Genomic DNA, 24,210 nt, shown 5'->3' on the forward strand with positions numbered 1-24,210 from the left:
ATAAGATAAATATTCCCTGTATCACTAGGAATTAATCTTTATAATCAGTATTAAATTATATATAGATGATTTAAATATTAATTACACATATGAATTCCATAGCACTCTTACTACTTTTTAAATTTTATTTGCTGCTTTCTAGATGAAAGTAAAAACTTTACCAATTGGAACAGATGAAGCACTTTAAGTACTCAAAAGAGAGGGTGTTTAGCATATTGCTAGGAGACCACATTCACATCCTCCATAATAACAGCAGTAATTATGTGCTTCCTGGTGCAGGGCATTAGAAACAGTGCCAGTTATGTCTCAGCATGCCACAGAATTAACTCACACAATCTTGATCATCTATTTCAAGCAGCTCATCTGCCAAGCTGACCTATACTGTAATCAAACTAAATTGTATACTTTTGCTACATTTGCATTTTATTTTCAATTTTCCTAACACACTTCTCATTCATTCTCTGAAATAGCCTTGCCGTAAGTCTCAGTAAATGAATTTTCTCCCCTCGATTTCCAGTTCAATAAAAAAAACATAAAATTTCTGAAAGTTAAAAGTCCTAGAACAAATAATATATATTTTTTAGATTTCAGTGAAATATCTTCATAATTCAGATTTCCTAGAATAAAGACAAAGTCCTCTAAACTATGCCTTTAGTGTTCACGTGGTTTGAAGGAACTAGTACATTTTTACCGATTGAGGTCAAGTCCTCAAATTATTTTTAATAATACATATTTAAGTGTTAGAACGCACTCAATTTAAAATTCGGAGGTATAAAATGTCCTTTCTACTCATAGGTGAGGCAGCTGACTTGGAGGCACGGCGTTCCCATTTTATTTTATGAAAACGTTCAATCCCTTTTTACCTTACTGCTCTTATTTGTAAAATGAACATCGTAATTACCTCTCAGGGTTGTTAAAGGCGATAATTTGATAAATGTATGGGAAGCACTTAGCTTAGTGTATAACAGGTGGTCAATAAATGGCCATCACTAGGATGCTTTATTTCTGCTGAGAAACAGAATATATATTTTCTCTCTCCAACTCTTAGATTTAAAATAAAATCCCGCTTTTTTTTGACTGTGTGTATGTCTGTATATGTGAAAATTACATGTGTATGTAGAATTTCATAATCAAAGTTTACTGCTTATTCATAACCATATATTTCCTTATAATTGATATGGCATTGAGTTTTTTAAAGCATATCCTTAAAATCTGTAAGGAGTTTAAAGAACAGTTCTAGATTTCGTGCTTGAAATAAGCCTCCTCACTGTGGCTGATGTTCATCACTCTAAACAGCATACAAAGCTCTCTTACTAGGGAGGCTAATATAATGAAAGACACATTTCCTTTGAATAATCCCGGGGATTAGGACCTCTGAGGTTAAATGCCCTAAACAAACAATAAGGCTATAGTGTAGATGGTGTTTTACCCCAAAAATGTTATTGCAGAGGCTGTTTATAGCATACTTCAATATTTGTTCTCTTTTCTGGTGTTAGAATATCTGTTTTTTTAGCTGTAACTGCAAATCCTAGCCTTCTTTGCAGGCAGTGTGGCCTGGTTAGTAAATTCTCACCATTGGCACATAAATGAACAGGCTGTGCCTCAGTTTCTAGGAAATCTCATAAAAGGTCTTTTCCTCCTTCCCCCTCTTCTTCCTGCCTATTACCTAGCATGAAGAACTGATGAATAAATCTTCATCTGTCATCTTCAACTTTGAATTACTTTTCAGAGATCAGAACAGAGAGAAAAGAAGCAACAAATAGGGGTGACTGGGTGGCTCAATCTCTTGATTTTGGCTCAGGTCATGATCTCAGGGTTCGTGAGATCATGTCCAGCATCTGGCTCTGTGCCGAGAATGTGGAACCTGCTTTGGATTTTCTCTCTCCCTTTCTCTCTCAAAAGTAAACAAACAGACAAAAGAAGCAAAAGAACAACAACAAAAAAGACTACTAAATTCATAGGTTTTATGGAGCCATCACATACTCTTGGTCGGCTTGTATCTTTATTTCTTTTCTGTGCCTCAAAAATAAGCTGTCTTCTTACTTTAATGTCCCTACGCTGAGCTTCCATATAATGGAAGCAAACCCGACACCTCTTTTATTATGAAGTATCTTTATTTTTCCCTAACTTATTTTCCCTAGGGAACTTCAGTCCTGTTAAATTTCGATTGCATAGTATTCATTGTACTATTGGGCAAGTTCTAAAACTTCTTTCTACTGTAAATTTTTGATAGGAACATATAGCTTACTTTTTTTGTGAGCTGTAAAATAAACAATATTTTAACTCAGGGTTGAAAACCTTGAAGGCATCTTTTCCCTATCATAATCCAAATATTGATATCTTACTGTGGATACTAAAAGGTAGAAATATATATTCTTTCCATATTCTCTCCAAAACAATATTTATCTATTACTTGAGATATATTCATTGATAGTTTTCAAAAACATTTTAAATGTCATTACTTGGCTGCGTTTGTTGAAAGGCAGAAACACAGAACCTTAGATTACTTGGCATGGTTTCAAACCATAGAAAAAGGCAAAGGAATAACACTTACATTATAGTTTGTTTTCTTATTTTTATTCAATTATTTCATAGTGTGGCTATGGATTAACAACAGATTAAACAACAGATTAAAAATTGCAAAAGAAGAAACTGAAGCTACAGTAATCTAAACAATTCAAAATGAAACAAATAAAACTTAAGATTAGTGAACTCTGGGGAAAATTAAAGTAGGCAAGTAAATGTCTAATTGGAGTCCCCAAAGGAAAACCGTGAAAGTGGAGACAAAAAAAAAAAAATTGAAGAAATAAGGGTCATACGTTTTCCAAATTTGATCAAAAATTTAAAATTATATTTATTAAGCTCAAGAAACATGTCCAAAAAGTTACATCAACAGATAGCACATAGTAAACCTACATGTTTAAAGTCCTGAAAGTACTGAAAACATTTTAAAGTATTTCTTCCTACGATTAGGAACAGGACAAGGATGTCTCCTCTCATCCCTTCTACAGAACTTATAATGGAGGTTCTAAATTGAACAAGAAAGCAGACAAGAAGAATGCATCCATTTGGAAAGAGCGAATGAAATCTGTCTTTATGCTCAGACCACATGATTATTTATGTAGGAAATGCAATTAGACCTACAAAAACCTACTGTAACTAAAAGAGTATAGCAAAGTTGCAAGATACGAGATACATATTCGAAATCAAGTGCATTTCTATTGTAGTAACAGCAGATAATCATAAATTCAAATTTAAAAATATTATTTAAAATACCATAAAATATAAAATGTTAGGGACAACTTTGACAATGATGTGAAAGATCTTTTCATCTCAACACCAAAATGTTTAAAATGTTGCTGACAAAAATGAAAGAATACCTTAATAAGTATATTTATTTATTCCTGAAATAAAAAAAGAAGAAACATATCAAACCAGAACCTCTGATAAAGAAAACAACTTAAAAGAAGCCAGAGGAAAGAAGTGTATTACATATGGAAGAAAAAAAGTCAAACTAATAGCATACTCCTTACTGGAAACAGTGAAATCAAAAATAAATTGAGTGGCCTCTGAAAAACCCTGGACATATAATCAAAAAAATCAGTTAATATAGTTAATTCATCAAATTCAGTTAATATAGCACTCTACAGCAAGTGTGAAAAATTGGTATCTCTTAGAGAGTTAAATTTGTAATTAAGAACACCTTAAGAAAAAACCTTCCAGAACCGGATGACTTCTATTGTTATTATTATTAATTATTATTCTTTTATCTTAGAGACAGAGAGAGTACACAAGCTGGGGAGGGGGCAGAAAGAGAGAGGGGCAAAGGGGGAGAAGGAAAGAGGGAGAGAGAATCTTAAGCAGGCTCCATGCTAAGTAAACGTGGACCCGGATACAAAGCTGGATCCCACAACTCTGGGATCATAACCTGACCCAAAAATCAAGAGCCTAATACTCAACTGACTGAGCCACCCAGGTACCCCCAGATGACTTTAATAGTAAGATTGACAGGCTATTTCTAAAATTTAAATGTAAATCATACTCACCTAGAATAGCGAAGATAATTCAGAAACAGAAAGACAAAGCTGGAGGATAACCATTACTTGTTTGCAAGACATAACTATCAGGACAAGAGAGCTAAATATATTGATGAAACAGAGTAGACTGCCCAGAAATAGACCTATACATATAAGAACAGGTAAGTTTTTACAAATATGCAAAAAATTCAGTAGAAAGAGGATAGAGTTTTCAACAAATGGTGTAGAACACGTGGATATTCATATACCCCCCAAAAATATCTAACAATATTCAAAATTTAGCTCATATTAGATCACAGTCCTAAATGCAATATGTAATTCTCTAAAGCTTCTACAACATAGAAAAAAATCTTTGCAACCTTGTGTTATGCCGAGTTTCATTACATGACAAAAACATGATCCATAAAAGAAAGAAAATGATAAAAGAGACTTCATCAAAATTAATGTTTTACTCATGGAACACTATGATTAAGTGAAAGAAAAGACAAACTTCAGATGGTGAGAAATTATTTGTAGAATATTTATCTGATTTAAAAAAAAAAAACCTTATATCCAGAATATTTCCACAGAGAACTCTTGAAATATATTACTAACACATTAGAAAATAGGCAAATGATTTGCGCAAACTTCACCATAGAAACTAAATGGATAACAAATGAACACATTAAAAGATACTCAACATCATTAGAGGAATGGAAGTTAAGCCATAATGAAATATTGAACTACTGCATGACTGTTAGTATAGCTAAAATTCACAAGATCAATACACCAAGTGCTGGTGAAGCCGTGGACTAACTAAAACTCTTATACCTGCTCATGGAAAGGAAAAATGCTACAATTACCTTGCAAATCTACTTGACAGTTTCCTCAAAAGGTAATATACACGTATGATTCAGTCCTTCCATTTTTTTAATATTTATCCCAAAGAAATTAAAACACAAGTTCACTAAAATGACTGTATAAAAATGTTTGTAGCAACTTTATTTACAAGATAAATTAGAAACAATTGTAGTAATTCTACATTGAAAATGCAAATACCCATCATGAATCAGCAATATAAATGACCTACTGACATGAACAATCAGTGAATCTCAAAATAATCATGTTCAATGAAAGAACACATGAAGAATTATTGAATGTGTATGAAATTCTAGAAAATGCAAACAAATGTTTGCAGAAAACAGATTAGTCATTTAGTATATATATATATATATATATATATATATATATATATATATACTAAATGACTAATCTGTCATATATATATATTCTTTATATATATATATATATATATATAAAGAGAGAGAGAGAGGGAGAGACAGAAAACAGAGACAAAAAACAGATTAGTCATTTCCTGAAACAAGGAAGAATGGAAGATTGGAATTATAAAAGGGCATGAGTCAATTTTTCAGATTGATGAATATGTTCATTCTCTTGACTTAAGTGATTTTAGTGGGGATTTCATGGGTATATGCATAATATGCATCGTGTATCAATCATAACTAGAGAATATTGCAAAAGATATTCAATACTACATCTCTCCCATTCCAGTAAAATTGATAGTATGCTGATATTGATTGTATAAAAATAAATACACTATTTGTGAAACATATCCAATGTTTTACCTCCATCTAACATTGTTTCTCTTCTGCATCTTTTTTAGGCTTTAAGACAGTACTAATTATTCTTTTAATTTAGGACTTTTACCCTCTCGTGACAACAAAGAACTAATTCTCTGCTATTTCTCCAGTCCTTTTATATTTTATAGGTAGTGGGCAAAGCAACAACATGAACTCTGTGACTCTGACAGTTTTTCAGACATTTAGGACCCTGATCAGCTTTTTCAATAATAATTAATAATAATATTAATAATAACAATAAAAAGTAAATTATGAGAATCCAGCAGTACACAAAACATATAGGAAACCCAAGCTCTAATGAGTTTGAGCTAAGAAAAAGCCAGCCTTTGGCAAGATAATTCATATTGCTCATCTCATGTAATCCTTATGGCAATACCATGAAATAGGAATTCTTTCTTCTAACTTACATATTTGGAAATTTATTAACTTGCTAAGTTTGAAACCACTCTCTCATATATACAGTCTTCAAGGAAAAAAAAAAAAAGTTCCCTCTTTGGAAGAAACAGGACCAGAAAGTTGAAAAGTGAGCTCTTAGTAGAATCATGCCCCCTGCAGTCACTCAGAACATAGACCCAGATTACAGAAAATAACACAACTGCAGACTAACTGTATAACCACAGAAGGTAACTATGTCTTCGAAATTCTGGTTCATCACTGAAAACAGAGAACAGAAAACAAATTTTCTCTTAGTTCCAGATTATATGGTTCTGTGTGTAATGGACCAAATGAACATTGGGTGTGGTCGTGGAATGCAATAAAACAGAGGCAGTCTATCTAGGAATGATGTGCCATCTCAATCAAGGCAAAAACTTGTCTCTTGAATGAATGAATGAATGAATGAATGAATGAATGAATGTTTGATCTCTGCTGTACAATCAAGATTCCATTAAAAGGCATTAATATCTTCTGGAGCTCATCTTCTGTGAGTCAATGATTGTGCTGTAGGAATTTTCCCCCCAATTGTATTACATGTTATTAAGTCATTCATTAAGGGATATAATTATTCACACAAAAATGAGTTCACTTCATAGTAGCTTTTAAATGTACTTTATAATATATGATTTATATTTAATTAGAGGTCATCGGTTATAACTCAGTTTATTAATGCTTAGCATTTTATGGATGGAAATTGGCTCCAAATTAGCAGTCTACAAGCCTAGAATCCTTTTCATCATAATATAATCTACTGTAAATGTGTTTTATAAAAATTGAACATAGTTGTGAGGTATAAAGAACATTTATAGTCTTACCAAACTCATAGACTACTGTGAACAATTCATATTTTTTCTTTTTCATATTTTCTTTATAAGACAAAGACAAATTTTCTATAATCTAAATAGTCAGAATTATACTAATAAATATTTTTCTACCAATTTTGTCATAAGTTAATTAAAACATCTAATACTGAATGTGATTATGTACATTTATAGCTTTTAAATGTTATCATAAAGGAGTTCCTTGGAAAATAAATAAATTTTATCATGAAATTTGAAAGGTTTTGAAATTTTTTTTCCAAGAAATTCTTTAATGCTTTTCAAGGTAGCATGGCTCAGTGACTCACAGAGAGACTGAAATTTGAAATTCTAATTTCAGCTTTTAATTCACCTACTGGGTGGTGTTGGGCAAGGCACTTAACCTCACTGATCCTTCATCTGTAAAAGTGGATTGGTAAAAAACATGGCTGTAAAGAGCTGTAAATAAATATAAGTAGCTATTAGAGAATGAATTCCAACCTTTACTCCACAAAAATCAAAAGAATCTAATTGCTACTGTTTAGCATGAATCATCACCCTGAAGCAAGCACTTAATAGAAGTATTATGAGTCATGGACCCTTTGTAAGTCTTTGAAATTCATTAATCTGACACAAAGCTGATGAATTAAATTTAAAAACTGCATTGATTAAAAATAGACCATAAATATCAAGCTGAATTCAATATTAAGTTAGAACATAAGTTCCCCAAATATCAAGAACATTGTAATCCACAATCTGTATCTGCGGTTATGCTGATTATTACAAATATGATTTGATGCTTCTTGAATTTAGCTGGGTCAAGGCAGAAAAATTAAGTGTACCAAGAGCTATATATACCTATATCAAGGAAAAATGAATTATAGTCCTTTGCCTCCAAAAAATAAGCTAATAAGAGAAAAAATATGTTATCTCACGACCACCATTTGATGAAAAGTGCAGGCTGGGGGAAAAGGAGGGATATGACTCAAGATGCTTCTAAATAAATTAGCACAGCAGTGTCCCCTGTCATAAACTGTTTCTCACATTGAGGGGTTTGTGTTGGTTGTGAAGAATCGTGAGTTTCAATTAGGTACTTTTAGTGAATTTAAAAAAAAAACAAAACATGAAAAGATTGTCCCAAAAGAGCAAATGACTAGGTTTTCTTAGTGGTTTAATTCAGGACTTCAAGTTTTAACTTACTATTTATTACTATTAGTGTGTAGCATTTTTTTTTTTTAAAGAGAGAGAATGAGTGAGTCGGGGGTGTGGGAGGAGAGAGAGTGAGTGAAAATCTCAATCAGACTCCACGCTCAGTGCAGAGCCCCATGTGGGGCTCAATCCTCCAACCCTGGGATGATGACCTGAGCAGAAATCAAGAATCTGACACTCAACTGACTAAGGCACCCATGAGCCCCTACTGTGCAGCCCTCTAATGTACTCGTAAAATATAAGAAAACCACAGGCTTTCTTTACAAGAAGTCAACTAGAAACAGAATAGGAGTAGAAGCCCTTCTCCCTTCCTATACTCTTTTCCAAAAATTTTCAGTAAGATATTCATATAGATCAGAAAAAAAAAAAAAAAACAAAACCTCTCTCTTCCCATAACTAAACATGTCAGGATTCATATTGGTGACAAATCCAACATTTTATGTTTGAAAGTGGTAAAAGGTCTAGCTCTCCATTTGCGCCTATCTTTTTTTATCATACTTTGCCATGATCTACCGCTCATTTGGGGAAGAATAGGTGTTACCTACAACGTTGCCGGTTATGAGTTAAGTGAGAGAGACAAAGCATGGTCCAGTAAAATTTCATCACAATTTAGGACCCTGGCACAGATATCCAGACAGAATTTAACTATTGCCATCCTCATTCACAGAAACTGAAGCTCAGACCAGTGGCTTGAGTGTTCACCCATCATGTGGAAGACAGCCATCAGTACATTGGAAGCATGCTATTTCACAGAGTATTTATATTCTCTTCGTTAGATTTGCCCTTAGGTCTAGACATTTAGGAAAATACAAAATCACTAACCAAATTAAGAGTGTCATTTGAGATTATTTACCCAATAAGTAAAGGGAGAGGGGGAGATGGGGGAGATGGGGGAGACGGGGAGAAACTGCCTCTACAACAACATAAAATCAACCAAAACAAAATATTATTTAATTACAAATTCTGCATGAGAAGCGTGAATCACAATTTTTGGCACAGCAGGTACTATTTCCTTTTTTAATTGTGTTTGAGGTTATAAAACTATGTTGACACTAATCATATCTTTGTATCCTATATGTTTTGTCTTAGAGTTACTGAACATCTGTGTATTTTCCCTCCACAGATTTTTCTCACTTTGTATTTAGAAAGGATATTTCTATAATTAATAAAAATGGTAGCTAAAAATACAATGAACATATAGCCTACTGACATGAGAATGTTTTTAATTTTTTAAACGTTTATTTATTTTTAGAGAAAGAGACAGAGCATGAGGGGGAGAGGGACGGCAAGAGAGGGAGACAAAGAATTGGAAGCAGGCTCCAGGCTCTGAGCTGTCAGCACAGAGCCTGATGTGGGGCTCGAACTCACAACCTATGAGATCATGTCCTGAACTGAAGTTGGACACTCACCCGACTGAGCTACCCAGGAGCCCCATGAAATTTTAATTTAAAAAATTATCCTCCTGAAATTCCTATAACCATATTGATATGCTTTAGCTTTCAAATAATCTTAAAATCCAAAATAACCTAACTTTTCTGATATACTTGTATACCTGTTAGGAAAAAAAAATACCATAAACTTGAGTTCAGCAAAACTTGATTATCTTGCTTGATATTAATTACACACCAATGCATTTTCTTTCAAAAGCTTAAAATCCAAAGTCCTTGTGGAGAAGTGGTTAATAAAATTAGCCTAATGAATTATTTGAAGCAACCCATAAACCCAGTAAACACTAATCTCTGTTTAGCAGGTAAAATAGAAATATGGGCTTAGGGCTTTCATTGAATTGAGCTCAAATCTCAACCCCTCTCCCCGTCCCCCCCAACCCCCTGCCACTCTTATCTGTAAGGTAGATGCTTCATTTTCAGGGTTTTTATGACAATTAGAACTATAAATACAAATCATTTAGCCTAGAATTGATTGCATAGAGGGCACTGAACAGATATCAACTTATGTTCTTACAATTAATACATAACTAGATGCTTATTTAATGGTTTTGCTTAAGTTTTGAGTGCTGCTAAGACAGAAAAGGAAGGTGTGTAAAGGCAGGGATGTGCTTTCTATGCCCTGGGCAGTGGGTCTAGACATAAGTATTTGTTAACTAACAAGAAGGATTTTGAGAACCTGGGACCAAAGCTCATTCCCAAAACATCCTCAGTGTTATCCTTTTTCCACCATATAAAGTTTCTAGTGGAAGAGAATGAAACCACATTTCTATGTGTCTCTGTGTGTGTGAATGAAGAGAAAAGTGTTTGAGTCACTTTCAGATTTATCCTAGCACTTCTTATAGTCTAATAATTTTCATCTATTACTTACAATTTATGAGCCAACAAAAGCCTCAATTTTTAACATATGCTAGGAAGATGGGTTCCTACCACTCACAAAGAAAAAAGTAACCTAAATATTTCCATTATGTCTCTGACATACGCACTTGGAGAAAACCTACATTTAAGTACTGACTCAGTTTATACCAGGGATCTGAGACAGGGAAAGTCACAAATCCTGAAACCTCATGTTCTGCATGTAAAAATTGAGAATAATTATATCTGCCTCACAGCACTGTGCTTTGTCAAAATTAACTACTTTTAGTATCATAATTTCTACTAACAGTAATTTTTTAAAAAGTCTTTTTCCTTGTTATCACACGCATATAGCCACAGAGCTATTGTTTTTATGTGAGGAAAAAGACTGAAGATACCAAGTTAACAAAGCAAAACCCACCGAACCAATTCAAGGTTATGACCAAAGACCTTCTGGCTCTAATTTTGCCTTCATTGTATTATTGTGAGATACAAGTAAGTAATTCAACCTATTTTCTCATAGAGGATGAAAGCCCAAAGTAATCTCTCTACTGATATTATAAGATGCCTCACAAATGCTTAAGTTTGTTCATATTATTTCTCTTGATTAAATGTAAAGTACAGAGTTCAAGGGTATTAAACTTACTTGCAATTATTTCCCATTCAAATAACATAAAATGTTTTCTTCTGGTTTATCAGGGCTTTATTCTCCTTTCGTATTCTTGCCTTTTGTTATTGGTATGAATAAATGTGAAACCTTGTCAGTAATTTAAGACGAAATTAGATTATTTTAAAACACAGTATCACTTTTCCATGCAAATGCACAAACTAAACTCTGGATTCATTTAGTTCTTTTCATTGTCTCTCAAAATAAATATAGAATATTTTGAGTTCTGCTTTTTTTAATGCAGTTCATATACTTGGTTGCTACCAGGTAATTAATATGAAGCTATTCTATTTAGAGTATTAAAAAAGAAACACATATTTGACACCTTGCATTTTCCAGCTCAGCTACTAATTAATAAGAAAGAAAGAAAGAAAGAAAGAAAGAAAGAAAGATAGATAAAGGATAAAGGAAAGCTCAGCATTTATTTGAGAATGTCACTTTGTAATACCTGTGCAATATGCTCGCTCTCTCTCTCTCTCTCCATATATATATATGCAGAGAGAGAGAGAGAGAGAGTGAGTCATTCATGGCACCAAAAATAAAATACAAGGTGACATATGCACAATATAGCCTGTCATCTATTTACTTAGAGATTAAGATTTTTTGATAATATGGTTATTCTAGAAACAGAGCTTGGTACAGGCAAAAGATTATGGATCATGATGCCATGCCTTCGTGTTAATTTTGTAGTTGGCAACTTCTACAACCAGGAGCTGTTACATCTTATCTGGACATAACTTTCCTAATCTTAAACCCAAAGAATTCTGGGTAAATTATTTTTAGTATCCCTTTGACTAATACATTTTTAGAATCCTAGTTTTAGGTATCTTCTTTACATTATAGAAGGTTTAGGGATGCCTGGGTGGCTTAGTCAGTTAAGCATCCAACTTCAGATCAGATCATGATCTCACAGTTCGTGGGTTTGAGCCCTGCATCGAGCTCTGTGCTGACAGCTCAGAGCTTGGAGCCTGCTTTGGATTCTGTGCCTCCCTCTCTCTGCTCCTCCCTCACTTGCTCTCTCTCGCTCTCTTTCTCTATCTCTCAAAAATAAATAAACGTTAAAATTTTTTTAAAGGTTTACATTTTCCCAAATGTTAAGTAGAACAAAATATAATTAGTACGTAACTTTTTGGAACATATTGTTTCAATCAATCTCAAAAATTGATAAATTACTGAAGAACTGCAAATTAATCAGATATGTGAAAAATTGTTCAGCCACCTTAAGTTTCACAACTTATGAACATATTCATTTATATGAGATTTTTTCGTACAGCAAATGGAAGAAATGAACATTAACTTTTTTATAGGTGCAGACAAATTCTCTTTTGGAGGTATTTCCCGGTGGTAGCTTAATCAGTATAGCATCACTTAAGAATGTTTTACCCAGTATCGTTTATATCCTAGAACTACAATCATAGGAATTTATTGAGGAAAACTCAGATTTGTCAAGTATTTATGGACATGATATTCATTTTGAATTGCTGTGAAGTCAGACAAAATTTATAAAGATGCAAATTGAAGGGTTTTTGTTTTCTTCCCACATGTCCCATTTCTCTCCTTAGGAGGTTACCACATATTTATTTTCTGCCTATTATTTTAGAAACGATAGATTTGTCTACCTACCTTACAGAATACTATCTTTTTTTTGCAAAAAGGATCATATGATATGCACTATACTGCAATGTTGCATATCACATATACAGTCATATTTACTTCAATAGTCCTAATGAGTTGATATAATCTCACCGTTGATTTTAACAACTCCCAGTGGTTCCCAATGGTAGGCATCACGAAGTTTGCAGTTTTATGATATTATAAGCAATGTTTCAATTACTTTTTTAAGGATATGCCTACATGAAATTGCTTTCAAATATTTGTTATGCGTTATACTTCACAGTGCATGTGAAAAATCACATTTGATAATTTTGAATTATTAGCCACTTTGTTTTTCCACATTTCCATTCTTAAATTCACCTTGAAGATAATCTCATCACCTAGTATACAGAATATTCGTGTAAATGTAGATGAAATCTTACTTTTAATAGGGTTACCTTAAAACTGATGCATGTAGAAAACTGCTTTGTATTTTGTTGTAGTAACGCAACATCAATTAAAAGGATAAAACTATAAATAATTTCACATGTTTTAAGAAATATTGTACCAAAATTCCACTAATTTACTTAAGAAGGCTAATTTTAAGTCAAAAAAATAAAATGTAAACATCTGAAATTTAAAAACACCTCCTTTTTATAGATCTTCTCCATGTTGGAGCCAAAGAAATAAAGATAAAACTGGGATCAAGACATGTTTGTGATAAGTTTTTGATGCAAAAAATTAACATTTCAACACATTACATATTTGATTCCCTTGCAGAGCAAGAGTGTTTGCACACAGCAGTTGAAAAACTAGGGTTTTTAAAAATTTTTCTTTTGATAGTAAGAGTTTTTTACTCAAATATCAGTTTAATAACATTGAGAAGTTATTAAGAATGACAAACGATTTAAGGTATTTCTCTTTGTTTATGAAAGAACTGCTGGCTAGTTCAGGGAAATATTTGGAAAGTTTTGATTCTGCGTCAACATAGACCTTTAATGTCCACACAAATAACTCTGCATTTAAATGTCATATTTCAATATGTCAAAAAAAAAAAAAAAACAACAATGATTATATAGATCTTGGGAAGCTTACCTTTATCCGTCTCCTGCTCCATAGCTGAAAGTGGGCTCGAAAGCTTGGATCCCAGCTTCCTCCAGCTGTTGCTCATAGACAAATGATGGCCTCTTCACGCTCTTTTCTTGGGCAAACTCTAAATACTAAACACGTGTTTCCAGAAAACATTGCCTGGATTAAATATGATCATGCATGTAGAGAGAGGGCTTCGCACAGCTCCTGACACAATAGTATGTTCAATAAAATATGATTATAATTAGATTTTCCTTTAAGTGATATCATTGAATCCACATTCTAAAAAAAAAAAAAATACAAGCAAATCACTCACAGCTTTGTAATGTAACTACTATTGGTTGTATATTCCATGTAGCACACCTCACAGTCAAATGAAGCATACTACTCTACTGGGACACCTCCCAGAAATAACATACAAATTCCAGAACAGAGACTTGGACCAGATTACAGGTAGCCCACAGTTTATAATGCTTTTCTGTTTGTACTCGAAAAGCTTTATGGCATTAGTGACCGGCTGCCAGATCTGCCTGCAAGTGAAATCTATAAGCAGGGAGCTAGTGCAGTGGGGCTTACAGTATCAGCATCACCTGAGCTTGTTAAAACGTTAATATTTAGGGGCACCTGGGTGACTCCGTTGATGAGGCTACCAACTTTGGCTCAGGCCATGATCTTGCAGTCCGTGAGTTCGAGCCCTGCGTTGGGCTCTGTGCTGACAGCCTGGAGCCTGCTTCAGATTCTGTGTCTCCCTCTCTTCTCTCTCTGCCCTCCCCACCGCCCCACTCACACACACACACACACACACACACACACACACACTCTCTCTCTCTCTCTCTCTCTCTCTCTCAAAAATAAGTAAACGTTAAAAAAAAGAAATTTTAATATTTAGGCCTCAGACCTACTACATCTGAACTCTGGGAATGGCGGGGGGGGGGGTGGTGGAGCAGGCCCTCCAGGTGATTCTAATGCATGCTCTAGTTTGAGAGCCACTGGCTTAGGCTAGAGTGTTGTTGGCCGGAAAAATGTGGCAAAAAGTGTTTGCGCATGCTTAGCTCCTGACAAGCCCCAGGTCTCAGTCTCCTCACAAAGAGGAAGGACAGAGCTTGTTCCACACAAGAAAGGAAAATCTTACCAAACCCCAGGAAGGAATAAACACAAGAAAAATAGAGAAGGAAGGTATTCCCGTCAATATTAAAACAAACCCCAAACTGAAATAACACGAAACAACAAGTCAGCCAAACTGACCGACAAGGAACATAATCCATTGCTAGAGAGGTGAGTTAACAAACACCACATTTTTACATTTTTACTCACACTTTTCCCCCAAATCCTTTAATTTGGGGGGGGCAATATTTTGAAAAAAATATAATAAACTGGTTTATTTAGAAATTTTTCCTTAGGGGCACCTGGGTGGTTCAGTTGGTTGAGCATCCGGCCCCTGATTTCCGCTCAGGTCACGATCCAATGGTCGTGGGATCCAGCCCTGCATTCGGCTCTTCACTGAGAGTGTGGGACCTGCTTGGGATTCGCTCCCTGGCTCACTCTCTGCCCCTCCCCTGCTCGCGTGCATGCACACTTTCGTATGCTCTCTCTAAAACGTAAATTTTTTTCTTAAGCTTCAAAAAATGATTTTTAAAGTCCTGTAAAATGAATAGTGCCGTGACTTCCTGTGAAGTCCTAAATGATAGCCTCTGACTTCATGTGGCTATTTATTTATTTTTTATTTTTTTTAAATGTTTTTATAACGTTTATTTACTTTTGAGACAGAGAGAGAGCATGAACAGGGGAGGGGCAGAGAGGGAGACACAGAATGTGAAGCAGGCTCCAGGCTCTGAGAAATCAGCCCAGAGCCCGACGCGGGGCTCGAACTCACGGACCGCAAGATCTTGACCTGAGCCGAAGTCGGACGCTTAACCGACTGAGCCACCCAGGTGCCCCTCATGTGGCTATTTAAATAAAAATTTTAAGTTACTAAAACTCTTTAAAGATTTAGTTTCTCATTTGCAGTAGTAACATTTCAAGTACTTAAATAGTCCTGTGTAGCTAGTGGATACCATATTCGAAGACCCATGTATATGACATTTCCATAATCACTGAAAATTTTGCTGAATATTACTGATTCAGACCAACGTCATGATTCATACTTCGCCTATGATAGGCACTTTGTTCATTTATTTATTTCTTAGCCTAATTACTTAATTATTTATTTCTACTCTGCTTTGTTCCATAAATAATTTAATGCAACACAGATAAAATATGCATAAGCACCTGAAGTAAGTGATGGAAAGACTATGTAATTGTAAAAAAGATAAGAAGAAATATAAGATTAAGTAATTGGACAGGAATCCATGCTTCCTGAACATTTTCTATAGGTAAAATTAGAAATTGTGATTTCTAGCTGCCATTGAAGAAAGTGGCAAAAATATGTTAGATTTGGGAAACTCACAAAAGAAGAGCGAACAAGTACCCCATTCTAACCCAGGAGAAACACAGTTACTCAAATTTTAAGACTTACCAGATATTTATTTAGTGCTTTCTCATAAAAATAACATGTATTAAATATAAAAACATGGTCTTACCATAAGTTCTATATTAGACTAATGAATTTCATCAAGCTATTTCATAGAATGTCCCTCTGTGATATCAACAATCAGTCAGGAAAATAGTCAGGATAATAAGTCCTGTGGGATAACATATGAATGTTAGCATTTAGCAAACAACGGAAGATCTAAATTCAGAGAGCTTTTTTGGAATAGTCTTACAGAGCTTCGTTATGTTATTTGACACATTGGTTTTGAAAATCTTACAAGAATTGCTACTATTCTCCAAAATGAATATTCAAATTTTCATATAATGTAATATATAATTTCATATAAGTTGTACATGTGTTCACACACCAAGTGTCTTTTACTTAATGGGGGCTGGTAAGAATTGTAAATTATTTAAGATTTATTCCACAGAGAATCATTCTCCTTCACTTCATATTTGGATAGATATAATTAATCAATGATCTCAAGATTATTTTTTTGAAAAGTCCCAAAACATTTTGTCCCATTTGTGGTTAAAAATGAGGTTAAATAATTTACATGTCAACCAGGAAAGAGGCCGTTATTGACCTCTTGTTTTGAAACTTGAGATTGAAAATTATGTGTAACTGAATAGAATATCAACCTATTTGTCAATAAAAATAAACTGAGGAAATGTTCATGGACTGAGACCTTTGCAAACATTCAATGGATACTTGTTCACTAGTATTAATGACATCACTAGCAACCAGTGGCCTGGTGGACAACCAGTGTTTAAAGATAACTGATTGAGGGGCACTCGGGAGGTTTGATCAATTGAATCCGACTCCTGGTTTTGGCTCAGGTCATGATTTCACTGTTTCGTGAGTTTGAGCCCCAGGTTAGGCTCCATGCTGAGAGTGTAGAGCCTGCTTGGGATTCTCCCTCCCTCCCTTTCTCTCTGCCCCTCCCCCATTCATGCTGTCTCTGCCTCTCTCAAAATAACTACATAAACTTTAACATTTTTTTAATTTTAAAGATAACTGATTTATAGTACAATATTAGGCTGGATGGAAGGGTCTTGGGTCATGCCAAAGAACTCTATCTAATTGGCCCTGTCCATTTCAATGGAAAATAATTTCAATACGTTTGTAAAACTCACAAATGTAGAAACACACAAATATACAGTGGCTGACAGATTTCACATATTCACATAAAAAAACTATATGAGATCAAAATATTCAAATATAATTATTTGTTAATATTTAATATTTATGAAAGTATTAATATGCATCTAGTGTTAAACTTAATTAACTAAATGCATAAGGGAGGACTTTTGCCTCTACAGCAAATCTTGTATGTATTTTGTTTAAATGCAAACTCATTATGAGCCATAAATGACATAGGCTGCTACAAAGTCTAATGCCATTTTTTTGCTTAGCAATAAAAGTCTAATATAAAGTTCAAGGAAATACTGAGAAATTATCACTGGGCTCTGCACTGATATTTAGTTTGTCTGAGCAGCAAGTTTTAAAACAGACACTGACAAGTTACTGATGTCTGAAAACCTATGCTAAAATTGAAGAAAGGTCTGTAAACTATGTCATCTGAGTAGCACTTGTAATAACAATGAGATTGAGACCACAATCAGAGCTGTCAGAGGAAACTCAACCTGGCAAGTCAGGAATGTTATTTGGGAGTGGTGAAACACACAGTAATGAATCGAGGATTGATCAAGCAAGTAGTCCTCAGCATGGAAAGCTGTTATCATAGAGAAGGGCGATTGTCTTCATGCTAAGGATAGTGGAATTGTCCAGAGAAGGCAAAGTTCCATTCTTACAGGAATTGGTTTTCAGAGTGGACAGTAGTTTCTGAGGCTGATGGTTAGGCAGACCCTGACAAAGACTGTGGAACCAACTAGATATTTAAGACTAGGTAGAAGCCTACAATGTAGAACTGAAGTGCCAAGATAGAGCTAAACTAATACTATCAAGGATAAACATATGAACTACTTAAATCACTTCTGTTTAAATTTAGATAATGATTTATATCCGTTAGACGAATTAAGTGACAATTGAACCACAACTCTACCCTCCTGCATCCTTGGCAGAAATTGCTACATACTCATGACACTCTTACTAACTCACTGAGGGGTCACGTGTCCTCAAAATCATTTTTGTTTTTAAAACAGGACCTCAGGTGAACACTGTGTTAGAAGAATTAGCAGGCAAGATGAAGCATAGAGGCTGGGTAAACGTGGATCAAATAAGTCTAGAAGGATTAAAACCAAGAAGATAGAAGGTGAACAAATAGAATATTCATACAGCACATTATCATGTTTGAAGGAACCTCTCACCTGCATTCATGAAAATGATAACCAGAGTAAATATGATGGTTAAGAGCCTGTACTCAGGAATCAGTTTTTGAATCCTGGCCCCATCACTTACTACCTGTCTTAGTAAATTGTACAGCCTCTCTATATCATTCATATTCTATAAAATAACACAGGGATGCTGTGAGAAGTAATAAGTTAATACATTTGAATCAGTGAAAGCAGTGGCTGGCACAAAGTAATAGCTGTAGAAATATTAGCTATTATCATTAATGTTTAAATCTAATTTTAAAACAGGCAAAAATAAGACAAGGTAGTAAAGTATCATAACCTATGTCTGGAGTGAAATTTAAGCTGGATTTGAATTCTGGCCCTGCCATTTTATTAGTGGGATGATTTTAGCCAATTTAAGCATTAGTCTCCTCACTTATAGAGGGGAAATGATCTTACTTGCATCTTAACTTGTTAGGTTTAAGCATCACACACACACACACACACACACACACACACACACACACAGAATTCACAATACAGAATTTGATATAGAGCAGACTCTTGATAAATGAAAGGTATTAGGATCATTGCTGTTAACACAAGTTATGAACTTGAGTCAGCTCATCATTTCATTGTTACAGAATGAACTATAATCTTTGTTGTATAAAATAAAAGTCAAATTTAATGTGAAATAAACTTCATTTGAAGTTGAATCCTTGCCAGGTTTGCGAGGATATAAAACTTCTGAATTTCTCAACAATATTTTTCACATACTTTGCCCTCCTTTCCAGAAAGAAGACAGGCAAGTATGAACAATGGCAGCCCTGTATATGTATAATTTGGTGACAATCAATGATAATTGCATTTCAAAATGCCTAAACAGCAGTTTTAAAGAAATAATTATAGACTTTATTATTATTATTATTATTATTATTATTATTCAGAAATATCTCCTTAAACTTATCTAGAACCTTTGGCTTTTAAAAATTTTCCCCTGTAATATCCAAAGCTAAAAATAAGTGAATAATGCACGATCAAAGGAGTGACTTTAATTGCATTGCTCTGACTTTAATAACTTGAAGCACAGAATTTAATAACCTCAAGCTTTGGAGGAGTCTATCAAAATGTCAATGAAATGCCTATTAAAACAGAGATAAACAAAGCACAGATACCATGCCATGTGTAATCCAATCCTGGTAAGTGATAATAAAATTTAACTGGGTGCATTTATATTGAATTTTATCTAAAAAATCTCAGTGACTTTTAGAAATGTTAATTGAGTCCCAGGTCATTTTTTTGAGGATGTTTTGAAAGAATCAGGGTATCCATTCTTCTGAAACAGAAGCACAGTAAAAAAAAAAAAAGTTATACATCAGATATGTTGTGTACAAGGTTCCCTGACCAATCTCCGCATATACAGCTAGATGATGATATGAAGGAAATGTGCTCTAAGTAATGTGACCAATGTTTTCTAAGTTTTCAGAAAACTTGGGCTTTTAGCACATATATTTATTATTGTGGGTCACCTGAGGCAATCGCTTAACTTGAGTAATCTTTGTGAAATAAGAGCTTGGGTTAAACTTTCTTCTGAATCTAACCTAATTATTGGTATTTCTATAAGCTGATATGAACGCTCAACCTGATGCGAATGCCTACTGCACTGACAGGTCAGTCAGGAAAAAGTTGAGTGAATTTTAGACAGTGTAAAATATTGGTGTGACAAATTTGGACCAGTAAAGAGTTTTTCGTTTATTTTTGGAGGGAGAAATAATTTACTATTCTTTATATCATAGCTACCTAATAATAATATAGATATCCATCCCCATCATTCAATTAGCCAGGATAGGTTAAATTTTGCTACCCTAATATCTGGGCTCAGTAGCTTCAACAAAAAAGGTTTATTTCTTAATTATCCCACATGCCTAGTGTGGGTTGACAGCAGAGGCCCCTGCTCATTGCTGTAAACCACAAAATCAGGCTGTTTAGAGATTTCATTCTGACACATGCTTCACAATTATTGTAATATGAGAAGAGAGGGCCAGAAAATTGGCCTTGGGGGCGACCCGGTGGCTCAGTTGGTGAAGCACCCGACTCTTGGTTTCCTCTCAGGTCATGATGTCACAGCTTTGTAGGTTCGAGCCCCACATTGGGCTCTGGGCTGGCAGCGTGGAGCCTGCTTTGGATTCTCTCTCTCCCTCTCTAGTTGCCCTTCCCCCACTCATGCTCTCTCTCTCAAAATAAATAAATAAACTTAAAAAAATATATAAAAAAAAATCTCTGGTCCAGAAGTGATACATATTTCTTCCTCTCCCACATCACTGGTTAGAAATAATTACATTCTGGGGTGCCTGGGTGGCTCAGTCGGTTAAGTGTCCGACTTCAGTTCAGGTCATGATCTCGCGGTCTGGGAGTTAGAGCCCCACGTGGGGCTCTGTGCTGACAGCGTGGAGCCTGGAGGCTGCTTCAGACTCTGTGTCTCCCTCTCTCTCTGTCCCTCCCCTGCTCATGCTCCGTCTTTCTCTCTCTGTCTCATAAGTAAATAATTAAAAAAAAAAATCACATGGCTATATACAAACTCAGTGACAAAAAAAAGTGTGTGCATAACACTCAGAATTGACTAAAAACAACAAGTTGATTATCTATGTAAATTGTGTCTAATTGTGCATCAACTGTTCCTTTTCATCTTTCTTTGTGCAATGCACTGGATATCTTTTTCTTGGAGTATTTATGGCGACTTTGATAGCTTTCTCTAAACCTGGACTCAACCAACACTTGAGAGATTGAAACATCAAAATGCATTACAAGGATCATTGAACAAAGGAGAATTGTGAATATGAAGCTAGTGTTTCATTTTGAAAGCATCAGAACTTGCCAATGGAATAAGGACCCTGGAGTACTATAACTCATAATCCATGCCCTAGAATTTCATGCCTGTTGAACCAGAACTCAACAATAAAAAGAGATCTAATTGCTCACACTTGAGATGTTTTCTAATTCTTTAAGATCAATCATTCATGAGCTGAGATTTATTTAAACACACCCATGGCATGAAATAGTCCATGGTACTACTGAAATATAAGATGCTATATCTCAAAAACAAAGATTGAAATGGGACAGTGTTTCCCGCCTCAAAAAATTAACTTACAAATAAAATAGAAAGTTCATACTTCTACTTTGCAATCATATTTCAAATTCATCAGATTAAATCTGAAAAGACCATTAGAAAGTGGTCTTCCTTTGTCATTTAAATATTATTTTGAATAAAATTGTAATGAATAGACATTCGTTTTGTACAGTATGGCTGAATCATAGCTACAAAGCAAACCCTTGCTATTGCAGTTTTAAACGCCAGTACGTTCTGGTGTCATTTATTTTGCCACAATGGCAACCCACACTAACCACATTATCCTGAGAGAATAACTCTCTCATAATACTTCAGGGTATCTATGATGCTTCACAACACATATTGAAACAGTCCTGAAATATAAGGAAAATGTTTAGAAGAGTCCTGTCTTGCCTCAAGAAAAGCAGCATTTATTTCAGTTAGGTGAACAACTCCTAGTTTGTAGACAGGTTTTGTTATAAAATTTTATTTATAGGTATGTTAGCTGGGGTTCTAAACCTGTTTTCTCAAAGGTACGATGCAGTGTTATGTCTAATAGTTTCTTCCCACAAAATTCCATTTGACCCATATTGTATCTGAGCTAAATGACTGATAGAGCTCCTCTATCCTGGATCTAACATAAAACTTAGCAAAAGACACATGAGGGAGAAAAGAGAGAAATGGAATCTCTTAACTATTGAAATAAGAAACATTTGTCCTCAGCTTCTTCCTGAATGATTTCTTGTGCCACACTCTCCAACCTCCAGGTACTCCTACTCCTGCACCAGGTACCGCCTCACACCCCTCTATCACCTCAGCCTGTCATAATAGATTGTGACATTTAGTAATTAGTACAGTAAGCAAAAACATGGAAGTGAATTCAAACACTTTCCACACCTCCTCTGATTTTAGATGTCATGGAGATGAAAATATACTCAAAATAACTTCCATTGACATGTTTATGACCAAAAAGTGTAACAAGTCTCAACAATAGGCTATACAGATTGTTCTAAAAAAAAATAGAGAATTCCAGGCTCTGTAAGAGATAGATTTGTGTTAGTAGCTTTACCACTCAGTGTATTTTGGGGAGTCTGTACTTTTCCTCAGTATCACTAATTGATCAGAGTTCTTAATAGCTTTATTGCTTCATCTACATATTAATCTACAGATTCTCTAAAAATTCTTTCATAATTTTACATTTATTTTAGGAGTTGCATTCATAGCCTATGTCATAAGTTAATCTAAAACTAAGGCACTATTTTGATGAACACACCAAGATTTAATTAGAGGTTAATGGATTCTTATACATTTCAACATTTAATTTATTTTTGAAATTTATTTTGTATTCTGATTGACATACATAATTAAATGACAATATGTTATTTTTAAGATTTTGCCTTATAAACAAGAAAGTCTCTAGTTAAAATTATTCATAAACTTGATAGAAAAATAATAGGAAATTTGAATTTATGAGTTGAGCCATGCAAAATATCTAATAGTGTCTACAAATCCATATCATATTTAAAATTTCAAAAAGGACCTCGAATTTATAATAAATCTTAAAATTCTATGTAGTATGATATAATGGTGATGGCATATATTACAGTTTTCTGCTGACCAGTAAGGCAGGACATGAACTGTCCCCAATATGAGAGTAAAAGAAATATGAGAAAGATATTAACAACACGTTAGTGACAATAGTTAATGCAGAACTGTAAATAAAGTACAATAAGATAAAATATATAAAGAAGTATTACATATTAATATGGAAAAATCAAGAGCCATAAAGAACACTAGATACTTAGTTTTTACTGTAGCTTAGGAATTTCCCTCAACTTGGAACCTTAGAAATGAAAGCACTTTGCCTATTACTTTAGCCTATTTCCATTTGGCAAGCATTGCTTTTTCCCTAAAGGAGATTTCCTGGGCATCTTTCTAATCTATCAGGACTGAGTGTTGCTCCCTGCCTAATGTGGTAATAAACACAGCATATGGCATAAGTGTAAGATCAAAGAAGCAGGAGTAGGAGGGAGAGCTTTCATACCCCAAGGCAGGTCTGACATCTCTAAGAGAAGAGTGAGAGGGAAGGAGGATTGGGTGGGAAGATATTCAGGCTATGTAGTAGAGTACAAAGAAAGACTACACCAATGGGGGAATCCTCTAGTCAAAGCCCCCCTCCTATAGAAATTCTATATCCTGCAGAAATGGACCTGCACAGTCCTCACCTGAGATCTATCTAGGCAAGCGTGATTTTGGTATGACCACAGTGTCGCCTCCAGAAAAGGTGACAGAGAGATCTGTGAGCAAACTGTGTTGCCTGGAGTAGGAAATCTGAAAAGTACATTTTTAATGTTGCCACAGCCGTATTGCGAGTTGATAATTATCAATAATATCAGTATGTATCTATAACAACTACCTGAGCTGTTTTATTCAATTGACTATTAACAAAGTCCTTTGGCATTTTTCGCAAAGGGTAAGATATATTCACATTATATTACTGGGTAATTTTT

The 24,210-nt window shown here is 34.5% G+C and overlaps 1 long non-coding RNA gene across 1 annotated transcript in view; it reads right to left on the bottom strand.

Moving 5' to 3' along the window:
* The window catches only part of LOC123380106, a 278,930-nt gene extending 264,816 nt beyond the window's left edge, over positions 1–14,114 (bottom strand). Inside the window, exon 1 of the long non-coding RNA XR_006585432.1 lies at positions 13,774–14,114. This is a non-coding gene — a long non-coding RNA (uncharacterized LOC123380106). The remainder of the gene's footprint in view (positions 1–13,773) is intronic.
* Between the last annotated feature and the right edge of the window lie 10,096 nt (positions 14,115–24,210).

The sequence above is a fragment of the Felis catus genome, chromosome C2 (genome assembly GCF_018350175.1).
Source record: "Felis catus isolate Fca126 chromosome C2, F.catus_Fca126_mat1.0, whole genome shotgun sequence".
NCBI lineage: Eukaryota > Metazoa > Chordata > Mammalia > Carnivora > Felidae > Felis > Felis catus.